Below are 17,959 nucleotides of genomic sequence, written 5' to 3'. Positions count from 1 at the left end.
GAATTGTGCACCAGCAGTGATTCAATTTAGAACGAAAACAGAAGTTCATTCGAAACGTGGAACTAACAAAAGCAGCCCATCACAATCAGATATGGGTTTGTGGAATAAAGGATGATCCTCTTGGAAATCATTTCAACCAATTAGGAGTGATTTACTACTCCCAAGCTCCATTTTCTTGGTTCATTGTACATTGTACAAGGAATCGTAAATTGCTTCTCTGTGCTATATATATATATATATATATATATATATATATATATATATATATATATATATATATATATATATATATATATATATATATATATATATATATATATATATATATATATATATATATATATATATATATATATATATATATATATATATATATATATATATATATATATATATATATATATATATATATTATTTTTGAGACCGCGGATATCACTGTATCTCCATGACCATCACGGGATAGAAGATTTGTTAGTAGGGAGGGAAAGAGATCCAGATAAGTTTTGCTAAACAATACGATCTCAACGAAACCTGATTTTCGATACTCAGGAGGAATATAATATGTAAGAAAAATATAAAATATCTCCAAAGAACGATCTCACAAGTATCCATTTTCTCCTGCTCGCTCTGCTGTCAGCAACGCGAGATGAAACACGACCACTGAAAGAATAAAATAAAAACACTCGCGAATGGGTCCTCTGCAGACCAACCCTAGACCTTCAGTCTGAATGACACGATCGACTTGTAAACTTTTACACATTCCATAGAAATCCGATAACACCGACAATGACATGCAGACGGCGCTTAGATCGGTTAACAGGTTAACATCGTTGAATTTTGGGGCAGTAAATTCTCAGTTTCCGCCGCTTGAGCATCTTTAGTTTCGCGGATTAATATTATTCAATAAATAGCACTCTCACTACTAAACACACACTTACCATACCTGCACTATCACTCAAAATATCTATTTCGACCAAATTTTTAACTATACGTATAAAACAACACATAGAAACTATGCTTTTTTGAGAGCAGCACCAAGACACCGCGTCGCACTCCCAGTGATGCCAACTCTCCCCATCGGATCTGAAAAAAATGCACAGTATCTTTTAAGTCAATAAAAGCTTTAATTTGTTAAAATCGGTTTAACGGTTGCTGAAAAATCGATGTGAGTTCCGTTTATAGATTTTTTCTTCACTATTATCGGTGCTTTCAGAAGCGGGAATCGGGAACTAGTAGATGAATTTACCAGTAAGTTCAATAAAAATGTGTACCTCGTTTCGCCATTGCTCGTGAAAAAAACTTTTGAAATTGAAAATTTTCCACTTATCGCGCTATAATACGGGAACCGGAAGTCGGATCTGGATAAACTTTTCGGAGACTTTTTGAAGAATTTCAAGACCTTTTGTTTGCATCTTGGTTCGTGAAAATCGGTTGAGAAATTTTTGAGAAAATTGAATATGCATTCTGCACATATTACCTTAAAATTTCGAAATTGGAAATCGAGGAAATATGAAATTCAACAGCAAGCTATGGAACCATAGGACTTTTCGTTTGAAACTAATGCCGTTTTTCATTGAAAAACACTGGTTGCGTGGATTGCTCCGGTTTTGCACTTTCGAGCAGAAAAGCATTATATTGTTTAATTGCCATTTCTGTTCGAAAGTGCAAAACCGTAGCGATCCACGCCACCAGTGTTGTTCAATGAAAAAACGGCATAAATTTGTGAAAATCAGTTCAGCCATCTGAGTGACAAGTTTTTTTTCCATTTTTTGGTGCATATCACCCTGTAATTCCATAACCGGAAGCCGGATCGGTATATGGGACCATAAGACCTTTCATTTGAATCTGAGTTTGTTAAAATCGGTTCAACCATCGCCGAGAAAGTTGAGTGATATTTGTCACATACACACAGACTAGAACAGTGACTGGAGTGTGTACAAATAAAACTCCCGGTACACAAAGAGGACTAGGCCGGAATAAAATATACAAAGTATGCCGAAATACATTCACTTTAACTTGACGTAACTGTTTACAAAATTGAAAACGTTATGTTAGTTTATACCCAAAGAAATTTTCTAATTTTACTCAAGCTTGAAAAGAATTTCTTGACAGAATCTTCTAGTAATATTTTTGAAAATATAAGTAATATGAAAAAGATATCATTACACCACTAGGTGGATTGAATAAGGTTTTTCTGTTGCCATTCACTTTTCGGAGAATTTTATACGAACGCAAACGACCAGCAGCTGAATGATGTAATTGCCGGATTCATTTCCGGTGAAGGTGGTATTTTCTACCATATTGAACGCTGCTTGGAGCATTTCCCTCGAATACGAAGCAGCCAAATACTAACTTCATTTAGTTTACACTCAATTTGGTGCGAGTTTCGCACTGCGAAAATTGCACACAGCTAATCAAATGGTTCCAGATTTGCACTAAACTGATGATTTATATCTCCAATTTGCAGAGAGGTAATCTTTATAGTTTTTTATACAGCATATAAAGCCCTTAGAAGGGTTGATTTTGTAGAATGTTTCCCACCGTTGTTCACTTTTCGTTTGTAACTTTTTCACAAAATCGTGGTTCCAACGGCCACAAGAATAGCAACATATAGAATTTTGATGTCGATTATTTCATTTAATATTTGCATATGTGCGGGATTCATTTCCAGCTTTCAGAAGAGCCAAATTTCGGAATTCTCCACGATATTAAACACTGTAAGGAGCATCTTTCTCGTACGCGTGGCAGCCAAATGTTAGCTTTACTTACACAAAGCTAATCAAATTATTCTAGATTTGCCCCAAAATGATGATTTTTGCCTTCGATTTGCTAAGAAGTAATTCTTAAAATGACATTTACAGCATTAGAATGGCTGAGTGTTCCCCAACGTTGTTCACTTGTCGTTGTCTTTTTCTCACTATGTAAACAATGTTTAAGCAATAAAACTTGTATTAACAACTCGTTCAGTCGTGGTGTAAACTTTTTGACCGGAAATTTGCTTAAAATCGTGTTCGACGTATTATGCGTTCGTCATCGATCAAAGCATTTCGTCAAAATACGGTCGAAGAAGAGATGTTTCAATTTTCTTTTAATCACTCTTTAACATACGAAAAATTTCTTCAGGCTTCAATTTTCGAAAGATGATTCAATGTGCGAGTATTAGGAATACGTGTACAAGATTAGTCAAAGGATTTTTTACCTTGTCCTATGCAGAAAACAATATCAGAATCTTATAACTAGTTGGTAGCAGTGGCGTACCAAGGGAAAAAAAATATTTGCCACACCCATCGTCGGTTTAGTGAACAAGAAAAAAAGGGTGAACTAAATCTCTTGAGAGAATAGGAACTAGATTTTCTATTAATTAATATCTCATTGTTTGTCTATATGATTATAAGAAAATCAACAGACATATGAGACAAGTCAATAATCTTTTTTGTTGAAACAGTCAGAGCAAGAAACGAAATAAAATAAAAAATAATATACAGAAATATTCAAATTATCAAATTTCGACGACAATTTTTTACCGCGAAAAACTTTAATTATTCGTTTTAGACGCACACGCCTACTGCGATTCATCCGTCTTCAAGCGATTCATTATTTTATTGAGTCACCCCGGTGAATAACCATTAAGGGCTGAGGCCAGTGTGTGTTTCAGAATGATTCATTGACTTTAGCGGTCGGGAAAGTCTTTTTTCTGAAGAAAGAATTGCATAGCTGAAAACGCTGTCTTTCAACTTGTTCATTGAATATCTCGCCCTCAGAAGCATGGATTAAAAATCTATCCTGAAAATGTCTAGATAATTTGATTTAGATGCAATTAGTGCATAAAAATAGATATGTTTGTCGCGATAAAAATGAAGGGAATGTCATTTTTGATCGTTAATTTTAAAACTAAATAACTGAACAAGCCAAGAGTCCACCCCTTGTTGGAAAAGTTGACAGTGACTATCTTGCAAAAACAATTTCGGCTAAACTTTTTCTCGTCTGGTCGAATTTCGAGACCAAACGGTACTGCTGCCAGTAGAACAGTATACAGAAGAAAACACATTGTGAAACGTTCATTGTTTGTAATGCGGTTCTTGTATCTAATGATGGATTAGTCTTATTCTGCATAGAATTGTGCATTCGAAACGTGGAACTAACAAAAGCAGCCCATTAAATTGCTTCTCTGTGCTATATATATATATATATATATATATATATATATATATATATATATATATATATATATATATATATATATATATATATATATATATATATATATATATATATATATATATATATATATATATATATATATATATATATATATATATATATATATATATATATATATATATATATATATATATATATATATATATATATATTCCTCCTTATATTAGCAGAGATGTTCGTACTATTGAGTCCCATATCGCATCAGTCCAAGAGCTATGCGACACAGGTTCTACCGAAGATATGGTTTTGGTCTGCGGAGATTACAACCAACCACGGTTGAATTGGGTTTCTATTGATAATAATAATTGATAATTTATCTCAGCTATCACCTTAAAAAATTTCTTAAATCTCAATCAGTTCAATTTACATGCTAACAACCTCGGGCGTGTCCTTGATTTGGTTTTCGATTCAACTGAACAAAAATTGTGTATTGAGGAATCAACTGCTCCTCTCCTGCCGATTGAAATCCACCACCCCCCCATTGGTTATTTCGATGCAACCACCTACTGTTGAACCTCCTGTATGAGCCGTAGCTAGTAATGCCCGGTCTCTGAACTACAGAAAGATCGATTTTTCAGCGTTGACAAATTATTTACTCCATCTTGATTGGCAAACATTGTTTGGACCATCTGATATTGACACAATGATATTTCAATTTTGTAATGTATTACAAGGCTGGCTTGCTGCAAATCTTCCCGTTACACTTAGACAGATTTCCCCACCTTTGGGTACACCACTACTGCGTTCTTTGCGCCGAAAGGGTTCTGGAACTTCGTTAATTCGAAAAGGAAAACATCAAATGTACCTCCTAATGTCTACCTTGAAGAAGTGCAGCCACAGCTTGAACTGTTTGCAAAACACTTTGCCTCTGTGTTTATTTCGTGCTCTGCATCTGACTCTGAGTTGACCTCAGTATTAACTAATGTGCCGCACAACGTTGCCGATTTAAAAGCTTAAAAGCTCATTCTCTCCTGGTCCTGATGGAATTCCTGCTGATATTTACCGCCGCTGTGCAGCTGCTTTATCGGTACCATTATCTCAAATCTTCAACCAATCGTTCAATGAGACAAAGTTTCCCGATATTTGGAAACAATTCTACATGTTTCCTGTGTTTTAAAAATGGAGATAGACGGAATGTCCAACAGTATCGTGGAATTACGAATCTTTCGGCAGGAAGTAAAATATTTCAATTCATCGTCAATCAATTTATTCTCCGTCGTATCGCTAGCTACATTTCAACTGATCAGCATGGATTCATGCCAGGCCGTTCTGTTTTAACGAATTTACTGCAATTTACGTCAACATGTATCGACCAAATGGAGAATAAATTACAGGTGGATGTTATATACACTGACCTGAAAGCAGCCTTCGATCGTATCGACCATGAAGTTCTTCTACGCAAATTCAGTCTGCTCGGAGCCACACCCAAGCTAACCACTTGGCTACGGTCTTTCCTTACCCACAGAATCATTCGTGTAAAACTGGGTTCTTGCGAATCGTCCCCATTTACCAATGGATCAGGAGTACCACAGGGTAGTAATCTAGGTCCCCTGCTTTTCATACTCTTTTTTAATGATGTAGCTTCCGTTTTAGGTACTGGATGTAAACTAATATTTGCTGACGATCTCGAACTCTATTTAGCAGTGAATTCGACTGAAGACTGCGTTCGATTGCAAACACTATTGAATATCTTCGTGGATTGGTGTCGAACAAATCAGCTGACCATTAGCATTCATAGAAAGAGCGATCCGATCATCTTCAGTTACAGCATTGATGGTATACCGTTACGTAGAGTCAATGAAATCAGTGATCTTGGCATTATATTGGACCACAAACTGAGCTTTAACTCCCACATGGCTCATATAACTAAAAAAGCGAATCGACAACTGGGATTCATATCTAAAATATCCCGTGACTTTACGAATCCATACTTCAGCATTAGCATTAGCATTAGAGACCGCCCGTGTGTTGCTACTCCGTTATTGATCTGGACCAAGTGAGATTGCAAAATGATTTTTTGAAGCAACATGTTTGGGAATAACACATTGTTTCACACTGTGCAAACTGTATTGAACCATGCATGCTGATCAATACCGACGCCGGCCACGTCCGAATGCAGATCTACTTGGGAGGGGAAGGATTGTTAGTTCGATGCATGTTGCTACTAGGAACCGAGGAATCCTCTGCATTCCCACATGCATCACAGGAGAGGATACTTTGTTAGTAAATGTTTTAATAATGTTATCATGTGTTTATTGCTCTGGGTAGCCGGCTACCAAGAATGTTTTAAAGTATTATCATTTTAAGTGTTACTTTGTGCTGGCAATATAATGCACGAAACAGTCAATCTCCGAGATTGACAAAACTCCGGACAGACGGCTGTCGAGTATGGAGTCACTCGTTTATGCATCTACCTTTCGCGATTTGCTTTAGAAATAAGTGTAACATGTAGACATCGCACATTTAGACAAGCGCCCATTCCAAACGCGATCCTGAACCACGTCGAGTCTGCTTTCCCAAACGAATATTTCAAACGCTAAATATTACCTATTGTTCGAACATGATTCACGTGCTTTATGTTAGGTTATGAATCCCTAGGACAGAGCCTGAAAACTGGCCTGTCCAGAAAGAAATGCATCTTCCTACTTTTTACCTGTGATGAGTTTGAAGAATCGGCCAATGTTTCAGGAATTAAAGGGAGGATTAAAATATTCAACGCAATTTGAATTACAACTCATATGAAAGATTCAATCTGTAGAACTTGTTTTATGAATTTTTGATTTTTTAAATTTTTTAACTGTTTCGGTTGCAAAACAATGCCCTGCACTTCGCATCTAATTCGTTCTCAGATTATAGCACAACATACGAAAGAATAAATGTCGTTATAATCTAAGCTATAACGAGTGGAAAATATTAGCTACAAATAAAGAATAATTCCACAAAAAAACTACTGGAAATAGCACAAAGACAAATTGATATTACTGGCAGCGCTGTTTGAGAGAGATCTGGCATGACAATCAGCTCTTTAGGGATACATTTCGTAGCCCTTTAGAAATATATTATTAGAAAAAATACTCCCTTGTATGGCGGCAGTCATTCCTGTGTGGTAAAATATATCCTTCCAACCACGCCAGTCGCACCCTCAACCAAACCTTTATTCAGCACGACTTCACCATCACTGAAAATCAATAATTAAACTACTTATTTCACTAGAACTTTCTGAAATCACTGAAAAAAAAACACTTTTTATTAGAGCAACACAGAAGCACTGTCTATTGTCTTTCATATGTCCCCGTGACTTTACGAATCCATACTGCTTAAAATCTCTTTATTGCTCCTTAGTTCGGCCAATTCTTGAGTTTTCATTGCCAGTTTGCAATTCGTATCAGTTAACTTGGTGCCTAAAACTAGAAAGAGTTCAGAGAAGATTCATACGATTAGCTCTCAGGAATCTACCTTGGCGTGACCCGCAGAACCTACCGACATATCAAGATCGTTGTCAGCTATTAAATCTTGAATCATTGGAACGTCGTTGTCGTATTCAACAAGCCTTAACAGTTATATTCTGAATGGTGAAATTGATGCACCTGAACTACTATCCCGTTTGGATCTTCGAGCCACTAGAAGAACCCGCGATGTTATTATCAACGAGGTTTCATCGGACGAGCTATGGATATCACGAACCAGTCTCTTCAATGATACGTACTTTTTCACGAGCAGAGGGTACCTTCGAGTTTGGTGACTCATCAAAAAAATTTGCATCCTCTATACTAAGACTGCAATTACTGTTATATTTTTGTATACTATTTATTGGTGTTTGTATGATTAATGTATGATGTTTGTATAATTTTATTTATTTTTTTTTTTTCATAAATACGTTTATTTCATAGGCAATATACATAAGTTTTTCTTCGCACTGGCATCCACAATACGTAGTAGTTTAAACCTAATACATTTCGAATATCATATTAGTATGTTGGTACTCATTAGTTAATCTAAACACTGTTTTTATCAAGCGAGTTGCTATTTTAAATTACATTAAATAAAATACATTTATTTTGTACATGATCTTATAACTATTTCAGGTTTGTTTGTATCAGTTCACCACTTATATTCAATATCCTATAGTTGGCTATTGGTTGAACTCATGGAAGAGAAAACAGTCTAACATAAAATGAAATTCAAATTGGAACTCTAATGGACTATATGAAGTAATAAAGAAATTTCATGTAAGGAACGTCACGACAAGCAAGAATGTCGGGAACTGGAACATTGTATAATCTACCTTGGGTACGCAAGGAATTTATTAGTTGAGATCTGACATCACGATACTCCACGCATGTCCAAACGACATGGTCAATATCGCGGTAACCTTCGCCACAAGCACAATGATTAGTCTCGGAAAGTCCAATTCGAAGGAGATGTGCCTCTAACGTGTAGTGATTGGACATGAGTCTGAACATCACACGAATAAAATCTCTACTCACATCCAGTCCCCTGAACCATGCATTTGTCGATATTTTAGGAATAATTGAGTGCATCCACCGACCCAGATCATCTTTATCCCAAGAAGCTTGCCAGCTGGCAAGTGTTCTTTGGCGAGACGCGCTATAGAATTCGTTGAAAACAATCGGTCTCTCATAAATCTCACCCTCAATAGCACCACGTTTGGCTAAACTATCGGCTCTTTCATTGCCTGGAATGGAGCAATGAGCCGGAACCCAAACTATTGTGATTTGATAATTATTATTCAATATGACGTTCAGGCACTGTTTTATTTTGCCCAAGAAAATAGGTTCATTTTGGCAAGCAGCGTTTGAGCGAATAGCTTCAATTGCACTCAGACTATCTGTGAAAAGAAAATAATGGTTTGGAGATAATGTGACGATTACACTCAAACTATAATGAACTGCTGCTAACTCTGCTATATAAACAGATGCAGGTTCTTGAAGCTTGTGTAAAATATTTTCTCAGAGTCAATATGCCTGAACTTACTTGTAAATATTTTTGGGATTTCCGTCGAGCGTAGATGATCCGGGATTCCACGCACTTCGCGCTGCATGGATGTGTCGAAAAATAAAGTTGAGTCAGGGACATTTAGGAGGCTGACACGGATAGGAATATATCTTGAAGGGTTGATTTCCTGTGACATATGATTAAAATATACTGTCATGAATCTTGTTTGAGATTGAAGCTCAACTAGCCTTTCGAAGTTATTAATAACCAGGGGATTCAGTACCTCACATCTTATTAGCAGTCGCGATGAAAGCTCCCAAAAACGATCTTTCAATGGAAGAACTCCCGTCAGAACTTCAAGACTCATTGTATGTGTCGAATGCATGCACCCTAAAGCAATTCGCAAACAACGATATTGAATTCGCTCTAATTTGATAATATGAGAGTTTGCAGCGGAACGAAAGCAAACGCATCCATATTCCATCACTGAAAGTATCGTTGTCTGATACAATTTTATTAGATCTTCCGGATGAGCACCCCACCAAGATCCTGTTATTGTTCGAAGAAAATTTACTCTTTGTTGGCATTTTGTTATCAGAAACCTAATGTGTCCTCCCCACGTGAATTTTATTTATTAACAACGACAATTTCGTATGTATTATGTGTAAATTTTAGTGTATTGGAAAAGATAGTGGTTTTTATGCCTCTTTGAGAATGGTGCCATTGAAATGTTTTGGTACACTCGAACGGGCTTTTCCCCACTCATATCATTTAGACGGTAATGTCCGATGATAGTAAATAAATAAATAAATAAATAAATAAATTTCGACTCATTCGGTCAGTCACGAAGAGCAACTACGGGCGATCTACTTCAGCTCAGCTCAGCTCACTGTGCATTTTTTTCAGATCCAACTTCCTGTTCCGTAATTATGTGGCGATGAGTGTCAAAACTTTCAAACCGTCATACAAAATGACGATGCAAAACCGGTACTATATTTTTTCGGGATTCTGTAAATATGTATCGGGAGATCAGTCATCTTATTAGAAGAAATTGTAGAAAATAAATGTGCATTTTTAAAGTAATCTACAGGTTTTTTCTGTCGAGAGAAGGATGCATCTGAAGTGACAACTCAGCCATCGAGAAACAGAAAAATACTCTTTTGAATAATATATTTCACCTAATAAGCAAACTGTAGAACCACTTGGAAAGATTCTTCTTAGAAATATTATAATCTGCATATTCAATCTATTCAACTGTAAATATTTTTAATTGGTTTACACAAAAATTGTGTCAGAAACTGCACTCACTACCAATACTTTCATTCTCATCATACACTTGCTTCATGATAAAACCTAATTTTTAATGGAACAAGATCGAAAATTATCAGAGGGACCGAATGTCTCGCCATCACGGTAACTGCATACAATACTTTCACTCCGTCATTTCTAGGTAGTTGGAACCATCGCAACCGATGGGATGGGATTGCCACTCATTCACGTGATGTATGTCACACAAAACAATTCAGTATTACCGAAAATTCCAAACAAAATCAACCCTCCTATGAGCATAGAATGGAACAAGCTTCTTGCGGTGGTCGATGGTCTATGGAAAGGCACCGCCCGGAGTGGTACGTTTGTTCGTTCATTAAACCCTCTCTCCATTCTATGCCATCCTTGTACAGCACAAAAATCCCCCTAGCCTGCAGCCATTTCAGGTGAAAATACCATGCCATTTAATCCTAATAAAGTCACAGTAGGAGCTTTTCGAGATAAGTATCACTCAATGGATGCAAACGAAATTTTTCGCTTACAGGGTTAAGGGTCACACTCGAATGGTGCTGAGCTATGTGTGTATGTGGATCCTGTTCAAGGCAGACTATAGACGTACATGATGACTCGTACTGCGAGAAAATTTGTTAAAGAAAACGAATGAATACAAACAGTAACAGTAGCGAAAGTAGTAAGTTCAACGAGGAAAATCGATATCAATCACATGCGAAATACGATTACTTACTCGATCAATCGCACAGTAATCATTCCACGAAGGTACCGCCAGGTTCCATCTCCTATATTTGATCCTTCCGTAATTTAGCGACTAGAATAGTGACCGGAGTGTGTACAAATAAAACTCCCGGTACACAAAGAGGACTAGGCCGGAAAAAAAATATACAAAGCATGCCGAAATAATCTCCTAACAAGCAACCGCACACGTTTTTAATCCTCGCTTCGATGCAGCCAACGTTCCTCGACGCGGGTGGTAGCTTAATCCTTACCGATTTCTGTTTTAGGGCAGTGCACTTCATTCAGGAAATTGATAAAAGTGGACCACCGCCCGACTTTTGCAATGTTAACGAGAATAAGATTAGAATCTTGATGGAAAGTCCACTGTGTTTGCGGTGCTCTGTGATGTAAACTAGTAAAAGAGAACCTGCAGAATCTGTTTATTAGTGATAGTTTTTAGTTAGGTCTGTCAAATGTATGTTAAATCCAACCAACGAAACGGAGCGTGCCCTTGTTGTTCCTTGAATGTTTTAAAAGAAGCACGTACATGGGAAAGTATATATATAGTTCTCTTAAATTTTGAATGACAATCAAACTATTTCAGATTTATGCTCGTTGTCAAAGTGGCATTTCACATTCATTTTCTTCCGCTGATTTTATTCGGTGCATTCAGTTGTGAGTTACAAGATAATGGACATAGCATTACATTCTACAGTTTTTCTTTGACAAAACCAAAAATGCTATTCATACAATTGATATTGTAAATGGTATTTTTAATTCCGATTCCGAGGTACACTGTCAGAGTGACAATGTACTTTAACGAATTTTCTATAGATCTAGCAACGCTGAATAGTAAAAACTAGAGGTGTGCGGAACAGCTCATTCTGGTGAACAGCTCCGAACCGATCAACTCACCAAAGTGAGTCGATTCGATGTATCAGCTCATCAGCTCTTTTAGTTTGAACTTAAGGTTCATTTTGTGTGCCATTTTCTTATGCACCGGTTTTCTTTCATATGCATGATCGAAGTTGAATCATTTATTTTCAATGATACAATGCATTCGATGCGAATTAATTTATCTTTAATTGATGTCGACTAAGTTGAATCTCTTAAAGAGCCGAAGATCCGATCAGCTCGTAGCGTGTTCCCTTCGTCATAATGCAGTGATCTGGATAGCAAATGAGTGAGCTGGTGAGCTGCGGTTCTTTTGAAAAGAGCTGTGAGCTGTCAGCTCACTTCAATGATTCGATTCACTGGAACAGCTCAGGAGCGAATTACCCATCTCTAGTAAAAACTAGTTCACCATAGTTACTGTTTATTATTATTATTATTTTGATTTGTCTGTTAACAGACGGCTTAGAATACACAAGCGACGTCGGAAGAGCAGGACGAAATAGTAATATTACGACCTGCATACTGTTTTATAATCACTCGGATATGCTTCTTTAAGAAAAACGATGGATTGTAAGTGAACTAATCGATTCTCTTATTGAGAAACAAATCAAATATCATCGTTTGTCTTTCAGATAATTCCATACCGTATGAAGCTACACAGGCTCATCTGAACATTTTCCGAATGTTAAATTACTGTGAAAACGAGGCGTATTGTCGTCGAACTCAACAGCTGGACTACTTTGCGGAACATTTTACCCACCAGGAGTGTTTGGAAAATCGAGCCACTGCTTGCGACAACTGTCTAATGCAGGGAGAGTATAAAAGTGTCGATGTTACGGATGAAAAGCTTATGAATTTGGAAGTGTGGTAGTGGTGAAAAAATCACGGTTGGTGAATAAATGATTTGTCTTTTATTTGTTCGTCGTTTATGAACTGTATGTTTCCATAATAAAATTTATAAGTTATCAAACAAAAAATAAAATATTTTTAGATTATCTGAACCGAACGGTAATCGAAATGAGCAAAGCATATGAAGAAAAGTAGATGTTAAAAAAAGGTTTTCATACCGAGAATAACTACTTAAACAGTGAAGTAGGAAAAGTTTTCCGATAGCTTTAAGGGATATGTAGAATTTAAACAATATACCACTAAATATACGACCTAATCTCATTCAGGCCATCTTCGGACCTGAGCAGCTCTCGAGGAATCCTGAAAGGAAGTTCTTTCTTATTCGAGTGGTGATATCGGTCAGGCATTCGCTCAACGCACTAAACATTCACGTCAAGAAGTAACCTATGATGTGGGAATTATCCGTTTAATAATCCCGCGTATATAGCGTGACACAGAAATATTTTTATTTATATTACTTTTCAAAGCTATTATGACGAAACAGTAAAACAGGCTGATCATTCTGTGAACCAAGCATTGGCGCTCCGAATACATGGGACCTAGTGGTATTATTATTTGTATTTGCTGTATCAGTCCGTTCAATTGAGAAATAAAAGAAATAAGCTATCAAAAAGCACCTCGCACAAGTAAAAATGTCACAACACTATTAGTACTAAATCAGTTTCAAATCTTTAAATTTGGTTGTCACACCAATTGACCGGAATGGAAATCGAGCAATTTGTTAAACGAGTGACTTTGTCAGAAACTCCGAAGGCTTGGCTGAGAAGTATCGAAGCATCCACTATATAGTTCGGTCCTGGCACCAAACGATTATCATCTTTTTCTTGAATGGCGAAATTTCCGTACTGATAATTAATTGACACCAAGAGAATACTATGGGAACCGATTACTAGAGTGTTTCGTCGACAGGGACTAAGATTTGTTCTAGAGCTACCCTTAAAATGAACACAAATGACAGAATAAAACGTTGCACATTTAACCTCAATCGGTTTATCCGAAATATCCGTGGAATAAAGTCGTTCTTTATATACGCAATCGACTTTATATACGCAATCGACTACTACGACGTTATATAGAAAGCTTAAGGTTGCTGTCAGAGTGAAAGCGTCACGCGAAGCGTCTGGACGCGCGTGAGAGCTAGTTACATTTGATCAAAGCAAACTTGTCAGAGTGAATGCGATACTAAAACAGATCCAATACGAGATCGCTTCGCTTCGGTCCGCGTTCCGCGCTCACTCTGACATCAACCTAACTTTTTCCAAATCATTCTCTGTTTGAATCGAATCAAAATACTAACCATAATACACGACAAAACTACAAGAAATGGGTAGTTCGAACTGTTGACGTGGGACCACACAAATATTGTCAAAATCACTGATTTTTTTTTTCGAATACTTAGGCAGCAGTTTTTTTTGGTGTTCCACATATACAGGGTCCGCCATGTAACTTTTTTTTAAACATGCAATAAAACACAAACTGTTCATCCGTTTTCAAAATTTATTTTTTCATATTAAAGTACAATCCTTCCGGTTAGTTGTGGAATATAATGTCATTCAAATGGCTGCCTTGGCTGGCCTTGCAGTACGCCATACGGTTGGTCCAGTTTTTTAGTACATTTTCGATTGTATGCAGCTTTATTTCAGCTATGGCTGCACGAATGTTGTCCTTTAAGGCTTGAATTGTCTCTTACTTGTCCACATAACACTTATCTTTGACAGCCCTCCAAAGATAATAGTCTAACGGCGTCAAATCACAGCTCCGAGGCGGCCAAACGATATCCGAATTTCGACTGATAATTCGATCTTCGAAGACTGTGCGCAGAAGATCGATCGTAGCGTTGGCTGTGTGGCACGGAGCGCCGTCTTGTTGGAACCAAATGGTGTCCAAGTCTTTCTCTTCAAGTAACGGGAAGAATCAATCGCTAATCATGGCGTGGTAGCGCTCGCCATTGACTGTGGCGGCGGCTCCTGCCTGATTTTCGAAAAAAATGGCCCAATGATGCCGCCAGACCAAAATCCGCACTAAACGGTCACTCTCTGAAGATGCATCGGCTTCTCCATGATAACGTGCGGGTTTTTCGTTGCTTATTAACATACCCGCCGAGATGAAAATGTGCCTCATCCGAGAAGATGATAATTTTCGCACACATTCCGCAACATTACCATGATTTTCAAAGTAAAGCTGCACTATTTTCACGCGTTCCTCAAGCGTATTCACAACCATTTTCGTTCAGCGGAAGGATAAAACTAAGTTTCTGTCGAATCAGAAGTGACATTAAGGTTACCAATGTCGAAAAAACAGCTAGTTAAATGGCGGACCCTGTACTTATTTAATAATTTTTTTTACGAAATCTGCTTTCAAAAATAATGCTTTGTGAATTTTGGATGTCATGAAAACGATCGTTCAGAAAGGTTATCTAACTGTTTTTCCTAGAATGCGAAGAATCAGCTGAATTCCAATGAAAATGAAACTAATTGCACAAATGATTCACTTGCTGATGTCAACAGAAACCTTCTCCACAGCGTTATTGAGCTGTACAGAGTGTATATCGGTTCAATACTAATGCACTAATGTTTCAAGTGTCAGATTTTAACCAAAAGTTAAAATTAACCACGAAATGGTTCACAGCCTAAGGAAGACAGAATGTACTGATTAGTGGCCCTTACACGATCATTAAAAGTGTCATTACTAAGTAACGACACTTCTGCTCAAACGCTCGTCATTACTGCATTACTGTACATCATTACTTTTTAGCATTACACGTTCATTATTAATGATGAGTATTTGTAACTACTCCAGCAATAGCAATATTTTTATTTTCGTTTAGCTGAAAATAAATTTGATTTGCCATTGAAACGTTAAGGTTAATGAAATATTAACAATTTAAATCTACACTTTGTCATTTTTTCGCGTATAGTTCTAAAGATATTCATCACTTCCACACAAAAAATAAGAAGAAGAAATAATGTTGGTAATGATGGAAAATCCACAATTCCATCATTACTGAACTCGTAGACCTTACACGATCATTAAAAGTGCCATTACTTTTTAGTAATGACACTTTTAATGATCGTGTAAGGGCCGCTATTGAACAAGATCAGTTACACTCTATCTATGCTAGAGAGCCCGTGTCAACAGACGCACTATTTAGTGAATGCAACACCTATTTCAACCCGGCGACCGTGTTCTAATTTCGTTTTGTTGGCTTCACATGACACGGCAACACTGGGATCAAAACAACCGGAGAACGGGTAAACCTCAAGCCACATGTCGGTGCGGCTGGGCAAAGCCGGGTTGATGCTAAACATTTTATGTGCCATCAATTTTCTTCCCCCATGCTGAGGTGGTTGGATCAGAAATTACCCGTACCACATCGTGGTCGAGGGGAGAAATTGTGTACAATTCCTATGCTTAGTACTGCAAGCAAGCAGCTATCATCGAACGTTCAGCTGGAAGTTCTGTCAGTGGTGAGTTAATGTAACACGCATGTTCCTTTGGGGCCTGTTGTTGTGGTTGTGGCCTACTACCGAGCGGTCTGCACCGAACGTTGCGAGGAATACTTTCCCGGTCCCGGTCTACTCACTACCATCCGTGAGATGCTGAGGGGACTATAGGGAAATGAAAGTGAAAAGATCGATGGACTTTGCAACCAACCAACCAACAACTGGTGAGCCGGCGGCGGAAACCGCAAGGGAGTAAGAAAGAAAATCCCTCAACCGCACCGCAGTAGGCTGTGCCGGTCGATCGGACAGGGGAAAACAAGAAAAATGAATTCATTTTGGGTCAAAATCCCGTACGGTATTCATTACTTTCCTAATTTGAAATTAGTTGTTGTTTTTTCTCGCCTGAATGCTTGTTGATCAATCGAATGCTGAGGGAGAAATGAATTGAGTGAAGGGGAGTGCGTGAAACAACTTTTAGTGAAGTTTTGTACATTGATTACCGATTAGTTTGCTGTTCCAGTTGTGGAAGTTTTACACTGCGTAGACAGAAAGTGGATTTATTGAGTGTTTACGTGTTTATTCGTATGTTTACAAACCATCCGATGGTTCGGGAAGCAAAAGGTTCAAACTTAGGGGCAATTCTTAACAAAAGGTCGTCCGTTGCCTTGACGGGGCCACATTTTCAGTATACTATGAACAACTCGAAAGACGAAACGCTTTGCAATGTGAAACTACTTGGACTTGTAAGCCCGGTACAATGGTTTCTTGTTACACTTTCACACTCAACTATCTTTGCTCAAGCACTGTCGGTACACATATAGCAAAAGTGGCTTCCCGAGTTGCAGATATAAATTACATGACATGCCTGAAAGTGTAACTCATTTCTAGATGGCGCAAAACGAAATCCAATAAGATAACTGTCTCGTCTGTATACGTCTACACGGAATGTACGCATCGAATGTCGAACCCCACTCACTCACCGGGGGCCGTCTCGCCGGTCGCGTTACAAAAACTGATTACATCAAAACTCACTGAAGCATTAGGTGTAATAAAATTTATCTATAAAAACATAAAACCAGAAAAATAACCACCTAGCAAAGAACAACGAAAACGTATCAAGCGCGTAGGAAAGCTTCCATTCTGGCGTAGCGAAGGAAAGGGAATACGGCAATGGTAAGCATTATCAGCACGTGCTTTTTACATTATTACATCTCTGAGACGCTGGCCTCACCCTTCCCAGAACGCTGGCGACGCCTTGTTGCTGCCAGCAGTTCGTGTCCTAGGAGAGACCGTATCATATCTACCCAAGTGTGGAATTCAGGATTAGTATCGTAGCGTGGAGATCAACATTAAAAAACATAAAACATTACTTCGCACCCCATACCTTCTGATGTTTCTTGTTTCTAAGCTTATTGGATGAACTATGTTTCTCTTATGTTATCACGGAATGTTTGTTTCACCGTTTCTGTGCATTATCCAGGTAAGGTCATTATTTTCAATGTTGGATTATCATAAAGCCAATGAAATATATACAC

At 37.6% G+C, this 17,959-nt stretch overlaps 1 long non-coding RNA gene across 1 annotated transcript; it reads right to left on the bottom strand.

The window, feature by feature from the left end:
* Positions 1–16,392: 16,392 nt before the first annotated feature.
* Positions 16,393–17,170, bottom strand: LOC131432684 (uncharacterized). Its single transcript, XR_009229941.1, has 3 exons — positions 17,021–17,170; positions 16,925–16,960; positions 16,393–16,852 (listed from the first exon to the last, which is right to left on the bottom strand). It is a non-coding gene; the product is annotated as an uncharacterized LOC131432684 (long non-coding RNA).
* Between the last annotated feature and the right edge of the window lie 789 nt (positions 17,171–17,959).

The sequence above is a fragment of the Malaya genurostris genome, chromosome 2, assembly GCF_030247185.1.
Source record: "Malaya genurostris strain Urasoe2022 chromosome 2, Malgen_1.1, whole genome shotgun sequence".
NCBI lineage: Eukaryota > Metazoa > Arthropoda > Insecta > Diptera > Culicidae > Malaya > Malaya genurostris.
Note: the sequence above shows the minus strand (reverse complement) of the source record. Positions and strands in the feature narration are given on the sequence as shown.